Source organism: Rhipicephalus microplus, chromosome 7 (genome assembly GCF_043290135.1).
Source record: "Rhipicephalus microplus isolate Deutch F79 chromosome 7, USDA_Rmic, whole genome shotgun sequence".
Lineage (NCBI taxonomy): Eukaryota > Metazoa > Arthropoda > Arachnida > Ixodida > Ixodidae > Rhipicephalus > Rhipicephalus microplus.
The window spans coordinates 73,995,915-74,003,755 of record NC_134706.1 but is presented as its reverse complement, the minus strand read 5'-3'; the positions used below and the strand labels follow the sequence as shown (position 1 = coordinate 74,003,755).

The window sequence follows — 7,841 nt, the reverse complement described above, 5'->3', positions numbered from 1 at the left end:
CGCTTTCCCCGGTGGGCCAAAACTACTACATGCCCAACTACTACTTCTACCCTCAAGCATACCCTCAACCACCTCCTGTTTACACCCTTCCTCCTCTTCCACCTGCCGCTATTTATGCACCTGCTTCTCCCGAAGAACTCGAGGCCTTTCCCGCCGATGCTCCTCTCAACAGCATCGACAGTAGACGTCCAGGTGAGTTTCAGTCTCTTAGTATGACAGAAGGCATAACCGTAGTCGGGGAACAAAAACGAGCTGCGACTTGCAAACTGCAGGCCATCTGTGCCAATCATATCTGTTTGGGAGTCGTCCTAGATTGTTTACGTTCTAACCATGTTTTTTTTCGGGGTGGGGGGGGGTTGTTCTAGGGGCAAAGCTCCTCTTCGTCTAACCATGTCATGAGTCGCGTGTAACCTAGAGAATAGAAAGCGAGAAAGTAAAGAAGGCAGTGTCATCCGAAGAGTATAATATACGGTGCTGTCTCGTAGGTACATACAAACTTGAGTTGAGTGAGGATATTCTATATGCTCTGTACCGCTGCTCTTCGATTAGCTGCTGTGCCTGGAAACACGGAGAAGGAGTGCCTCTCTCAGTCTCCTGGATGGTCACGATACGTGGCAGATCGTTGGTGGGGCATGGATGAAGCAGAGCGGTGGGTGCGTTGAATACGCTTGCGCTCAGCTTTCTTGGCTCCCGTCTCGTCGGTGTTACCCGCACGACGTCTGCATTCTCGAAAGCGATTCGACGCATGGAGGCATGCATGGACGGATAATCACATGGAGAAATAGACAGACAGACGCTTAGCCCCACTCATTATCGGTCACTCTGTGGATATGCTGCGATTTTTTCTTTGCTGCTAATATGAACACTACACATATCAATACTGAAAAGTTTTTCTTTCCTATTTAGGGTATGACACTTACATTGGGAATGATGTTGAACTCCGCAGAATTTTGCCAGGAAGTTAAAATTATCGTCGGAAAGCCACAGACGCGTACCTGTGTCTGCATAGAACATTCACCTATGTGAAATACGCCAAATAATATTGACGTTATGCTAGCGAGCAAGTGCGATTGAATCGATAGATTGTGCATGGTCTCACGGAAAGGAACAAATGACTGCTTCGAGTGGAGATTACGATTATTATTCACTTTTACTTGAGTATTGTTGGTGGTTAAGTCCTGATACGGACACAACAAACAAGCCAAGACAACACAGGTGAATGAATAAAGAAACAGCTATAAAGGTGAGGCTCGACATGTAGATAGACCACTGCAGGCGTGAGCCAAACGTCGGTTAACTTTCAGGAAGTAGTCGAGTGCCTATACAGTTATCTTAGATATGCTTATAGTTTTGTATAATCATAATAAAGAGAACTCTTTCGCTAGCGTCAACGGTAGCTTCAATGCACGGCACTACAGTGAAGATGGGAATGACTGGTAGTACACAGATTTGTCCAATAATTGTAATTTTGGCTTCACTTGGCTTCGCGTGGTTTGGAACTTCTTTGTCACGAAACGAAAATTGGACAATGTTAAGCAGTTACACCTCACTACCTTAACCTTTTAGGCTCACCGATTCAAATCGGCTCACAAAGTTCAGAACCATGCGCGCTTCCATTCGAAACATCACAAAAACACAGCAATCAAGAAAGCTACAAGTGTGAGCGAGACCCGCAAGCACGAAGACTGGGCAAATCTGTGTGATACCCATCATTGCCATGCTCGCAGAACAATCGCAGCATCAAAGTGCCCTCTAGTTAGATTTAGAAAACTGTATTCTCACATGAACCAGCACGCACCCTACTGAAACGTTCTGCATATACGGATCCGTACATACGCAATTATTGGACTACGGAAAGCCGCATCATGCGGAAAGATGCGAACATCCGCAGCTTATGGAAAGCGCCATATCATGCGAAAAGATGCGGACATCCGCAGCTTACGGAAAGCGCCATATCGTGCAGAAAGATGCGGACATCCGCAGCTTACAGAAAGTGCCATATCATGCTAAATTACCCGATAAGCAGCTTACGGAAATCAGCATAATGCAGAAACCATGCAGCTATCTGCTGCATCTTGCAAAGATCAAATGGACATCCTAGATCTCGAGTAAAAGCAATTGGCCATTCACGCTGTTTGCAAAAGCAAGTACTGTGTAGAAATATATATGAATATTTCATTCTTAATATGTTGCATGAAGGTGAAATATGTTTGCTATCTGAAACAGCCTTGATGAGTAAACAAAGGCTTGAAAGAAACAAATGTGTTAAGAAGCTACTTAATAAGGAATTCAATCATCGGCATCTTTCTAATTTTCGTGATGCGGAAGCAAAATTACCTTTCAAATAAAATACATTACAAAACTACTAAATTAACCTGCTAGCGATCATAAATGGTGGTTACATTGCAACGCATTAGTGCAGTGTTCTATGCAAAACCTAAAGAACTTATAAAGTTATTATCAATAGAGAAGCATTATTATACACACGAGCCCTACTACAATCAATATATTTTTTTTATTTGTCTGTATGCTCCAGCTGTGAATAGTGACATTGCAGTGTTGATAGTACACAAATGAGGTGACTACACCGTAATTTCACGAGCTCCACCTAAACCACAGGATGGTGGCACAAAACACAATGTAACAGCAATTTTAGAACGAAATGTTTAAACATAAATAATAATCATAGCACTGTGAAAGTGTGGCGCTGTGTTTGTCTCATGAACGCCTTGTGGAGATCGGCGAAATGCTGCTTGAGGCTCCGGCACCACTGTAAATTTGGAAGGTCACTGCCATAGAACTTATGTGTCCTTCATAGGCACCTGTAAATGAAAATAATTGACACAAATAATGTCAGAGACACATGTTAGCACATTAGTTCAAATGCACAAGAAATATAACACACAGAATAAAACTAGAAATGTAAGGCACACAATCCTTCATGTTATGCATATGTGAATAATAGAAGGAATGAGTGTATAAATTAGTTCTGCCACATCAAAGAAAACAGCATGCTTATCACAGTGAAAATAACTAGGTTGTCACGATTTTCAATGGTAGAGATAATCGATTAATATGTCCTTATGAAATTAAGATTTAAATGCTTCCTGCACAGTAAAACTTCAGAAACTGCAAGTGAAAGCTCTCATTGTACATTTAATAGTGTTTGCATGTACATCTGCTGCCTTTATACTATACAGTTTGTGCACAAAATTGGCATCTTGAGCAATTTTGAGAGTTAAACATATGCAACTTATGAAGGTTAAAATCACCATAAAAGCAAGCAGGACCAGGCAGGTGCCATTAAAAATCTGTGCAAGCCAGATAACTATAACCGAACTGCACACATATAGGGGAGCAAGAGTAACAGAAATTCGGCTGCTAACCCGCAGGTCGCAGTATCAAATCCCGGCTCCATTTTCGATGGAGGCAGAAATGCTGTAGGCACGTGTGCTCAGATTTGGGTGTACGTTAAAGAACCCCAAGTGGTCGAAGTTTCCAGTGCCCTCCACTACGGCGTCTCTCATAATCATATCGTGGTTTTCGGACGTGAAACCCCAAATATAAATCAAGAATAACAGAAATAAACTGCCAACAGAAAAGTTGGGGTGCATGTGCTATCTGTAAGTGCTTACACCTTGCTACATACAGCATGCTCATTCCATTTTAAATACCGATATTGAAAATAACTGCTCTATTAGGAATGTAAAAGGTAAGGTAGAAGTGAACGACTCTACAAAAAGTGACCCTGTTATGACATAACGTTTTCTTATAACAAAATTGTCTAAGACTCTGAAATATCATTATGCAAGAAAAAATCTTCAAAAGAACAATCAAATTTGAAGTCATATATTTTTAATATGGCTACTATGACTGTAATCAAGAAATTGACCTCAACATGGCTAATGTTAGTTTTTAAGGCCTATGTTCATTAGACAATGAACTATACCACAAAAAGCACAGCGTTCAGGCAAAGCACCACACAAAAAAGAAAGCAGTCCTTTTTCTTATTACCCACAATGCCTTTAAAATGGTATTTTTACCTCTACTTTCCGCTTTCTATCTAAGTAACTGGTGTGAAACAAGTTAGCTGAAAATGCACTGTGCCTCCAAAACCTGTTGGTTGAATCTGAAATTTTAAAAAATGGTGAAGCTTGCACTAAATTAGACTCCACAAGCCTTGGAACAGCGAGACTGCATGACTCTTAGGACTACTTTGGTTGCTTGTGTTTTGTTTCTGGGCCTAAGCATAAAGACAAGGGCTTAACTGAATTGCTGCTAACAAACAAATGCTTTCGAAATTGCCCGAGCGTCAAAGGATGCTCAGACATTTGTTGTTTTTCACACTGGGCTATTCTACACCAAACATACAAACCATACAGCCTGGCGACCATCACAGATGTATAGTTCAAAAAATGATGGTAATTTACTCTTCTGAAAATAGTTATTTGCAGAAATTTTTTGAAGAAAAAAAAGTAGTGGTCACGTGGGTACCTTCAGAATTTCGCAGAATCTCGTGCGGGTGTTATTTGTGAGAAAAATTTCAAAGTACCGCTTTTTCTTGCCATATCAAATTTGATTTATATATTAAGTAAAGGTGCTTTTTAAAGTATTTGAAGCCGAGTAACATTAGTGCAATTTTTCCACCACATAGGCTTTGAAGAATTCAGCCAAACTGTTTATCGTTTGCATTTCTTGTATGGCAATACTGCACTTTGTATGAATATTTGAGTCACAAATACTCACTGCACAGAAGTTATATTTCACAAAAAAATAATGTTAGGTCCAGATTACAAATATCACTATATAATTGTTTTTGTCTACATTGAGATGCAACTTGAGCTGTGTGTTTGTCTAATTGAAAATTACTTTTATGTGTAAGTTGAAAGCAAATAAACTATTCTTGTTATATGGCAAGTGTTATCATTACAATTTTCGTTTAAATGAGGAAAATGATTTTTGAAGTCTCCTAATGAGGGCCATGGGGAACTTCGGAACGGAAGCTGTCGTATATCAAATGCAGAAAACAGCCATCATAAGAAAACTTCAAAAATTCATTTCTACTTTAAGACAAAGTGTAATCATATAACTTGCCATATAAAGAGAACTGCTTCCTTGCTTTTGATGTGGCGAAAAAATTGCACTAATATTACTGAGCTTCATGCACTACACACAATCACTTTTACTTAATACCAAGACCGAATTTGGTGTAGAAGAGGCAGTATTTTTGAAACACTTTACTTTTTACAAAAAACACCCAGACGACATCCTGGGAAGTCCAGAAGGCACCAACGTGGCCTAATATTTTGTTCTCTGCTATATACTTTAGCATTTTGCTGTTTTCAGAAAAATACAGTAAACGAGCACAAAATTTTTTTTTCAAAACACATTTAGGACGGTTGGCAAAATGACTGGGATGTTTGATGCGTAATTGCCTCACTGCCAGCATTTACTCTTCCGAAGCTCAAGCTATCACCTCTCTGTTACTGCCTCCCTCACATACAATGCCTGCATAGGAAAGAAAAAGAAAGGCAGGTTTGACAGAGTTCGCAAGGCAAGATATTTGCATGTTGGATAAATTCATTACGATAAACAGCAGCAAAATAGCATTCATTTTGAGTAGTCCAAGACACAAGCTATATACCAGCATACTAAGAGCCAAGCACAAACTTTTCATTTGAACATGTGTGGTGGTAGACAGGAAGCTCTTATTGCAAGACTGATCAGTCTGTAGTTAACTGAATGAAGTACAATGCACTGTTCAATCCAACACCACATAGGCATCTTTGCTATAGAAAAGCCATGTGTCATTGATTCATGCACTAGATGGGACAACGCAAATGTAACAAAAAAGGTGAAAAAGAAAACAAGGGAAAAAAATAAGAAAAGGGGGGATTCAGGTTGGAGCTGTGTAGCACTACTTTTAATTTGCATCCCTCTTTTCTTTTTTTTCCTTCTTTTCTATCATTTATCTTTTTTTGTTTCCCTTACCCCCAACTTCCGACAGGAGAACACTTTGTATCAGCGCAACCTAACTTGAAAAGAAGCAAGGGCTTCACTCTTCTGCGTTATAGGTTTTTTTTTTCAGACAAACATTTCCAACAGGCACACACGCCTACACCAAAAGATAATGTCATTACTGACCCCATTTAAACTAACACGCCAAGATTGACAAGGTGACTTTTAAAAATAGGTCCTCCTATCACAACATCGGCCAGCCTCTCTGAGGCACTTCCACTGTTCACCCTGATTACCCCACTAGATGTTTCCATCTGTCGACTCACATCTTCATTTTGGATAACACTAAGAGGAGCTTACATTGATGAATACGCACGAAAGTTTAGTGATGTATCATGTATCAGATTAAGCAACTCTGTTAAAAAATTATTGATAGCTTGCTTCCAGGCTTTTTATACTGTAGCCTTCGTAATGTCTTCTATGGACATGAACCAGATTGACAACGTAATGCACAACATGCTTAAGAATACTGCGAGGAACATGATAACGACGAAACCACCGGCCACCCAAATTTTTCGCTGTACATGTTTATAAAATGTTCATGTACACCCAAATGAGGTGCTTATGATACAAGCCGAAAAAACCTACAAGTAGGGCCTTGGAGTCTTCTGGAAGTAGACGTGTTGCATTTTTTCTGTAGAGGGCTTTACACCCATAAGTGAGGAACAAAACTCCTGTATAATGAAGAATGTTGGCAGCTATCAGTTATAGGAAAACCTAATGCAGCTAATCTTCCCCGACACATCTGTACATTTAGAGAGGTGACGTAGCTTCTGTGATTCTGGCATTAACTCCAACAGGACCAGTGCGAAAATTGGCACTACTTGGCTAGACAAATGTCCAAACATGCCTGCCCGCATCCCTCTAGCCATCCTGGCTGAATCTGACACATGATTTCTTAACTGCTGGCTGGACAAAAAACAAAACCACTGAAGCACTCACAATACACAGCGTGAAGTTCCTCTGGAGTGGTCAACTTCGTCTTCTGCGATGAAAGAGCAGCACAGTGTACTGATAAGGCACTCCTTGCAATGGTTTTCAATGCCACACAGTGACCTTGCTGTTCCTGTCGAAGAGAGCTTCGGGAGCTTGGAGGGTGCTTGCTCTTTTCTGGGGGCTGCTGCCGCTCCTCGTTTTCTGCTCAAGGTCAACCTGCATAAAGTTGTAGACGAGGCTTTAAGAGTTGTATATAATGATATACAAATTTTCGCTGAACACACATTTCCTCGTGGCACACTGAGGAATTTCTTATAAAACTTAAGGCCTCGCATATGCAAACGTTTACAGTCAATCCGAATATGCACTCGACTCTAGAGGAGCAAGTTTGTTATGTAGTATATATAAAGAAAGGTCATTCAGCACAACCATAACTACAGTTGCACACGAAAACGACATTTTACACGATCCTGTTTATTTACATGGTCCATTTTATTTTATTTACACGGTCCATTTTACACGGTCCTGTTTTACACGATCTGGTCTGCATGAACTCTTGGACCGGGCACCATATAGGTTGAAAGACACACACAGAGTTTGAGACAAACCTAGTTTCCCGTGGAGCATCCTCTTGCACTATAACAACACATCTCAATTCAGTTAGTTGGTCAGAACGAGGTGAAAACAGCTCGCACTTGAAAAGCACGGGCAGAAGGAATGACGCCTGCACCCTGTGCTTTCTGCACATTCTCGTTGAGGGTGCAGTTTTCACCTGATCCTTATGCAATTTCGCATTTATAACATTGTTCGCTGCATAATCTTTGTGGCGCTAAAGTGTGTGATACCGTCATGTGTATCCCATGTAATTCATAAAATAAAATACAAGA

General features: G+C 40.4%; 1 long non-coding RNA gene across 1 annotated transcript; it reads right to left on the bottom strand.

The window, feature by feature from the left end:
* Positions 1-2,650: 2,650 nt before the first annotated feature.
* LOC142766975 (uncharacterized) lies at positions 2,651-7,290 on the bottom strand. Its single transcript, XR_012884693.1, has 2 exons — positions 6,961-7,290; positions 2,651-2,822 (listed from the first exon to the last, which is right to left on the bottom strand). It is a non-coding gene; the product is annotated as an uncharacterized LOC142766975 (long non-coding RNA).
* Between the last annotated feature and the right edge of the window lie 551 nt (positions 7,291-7,841).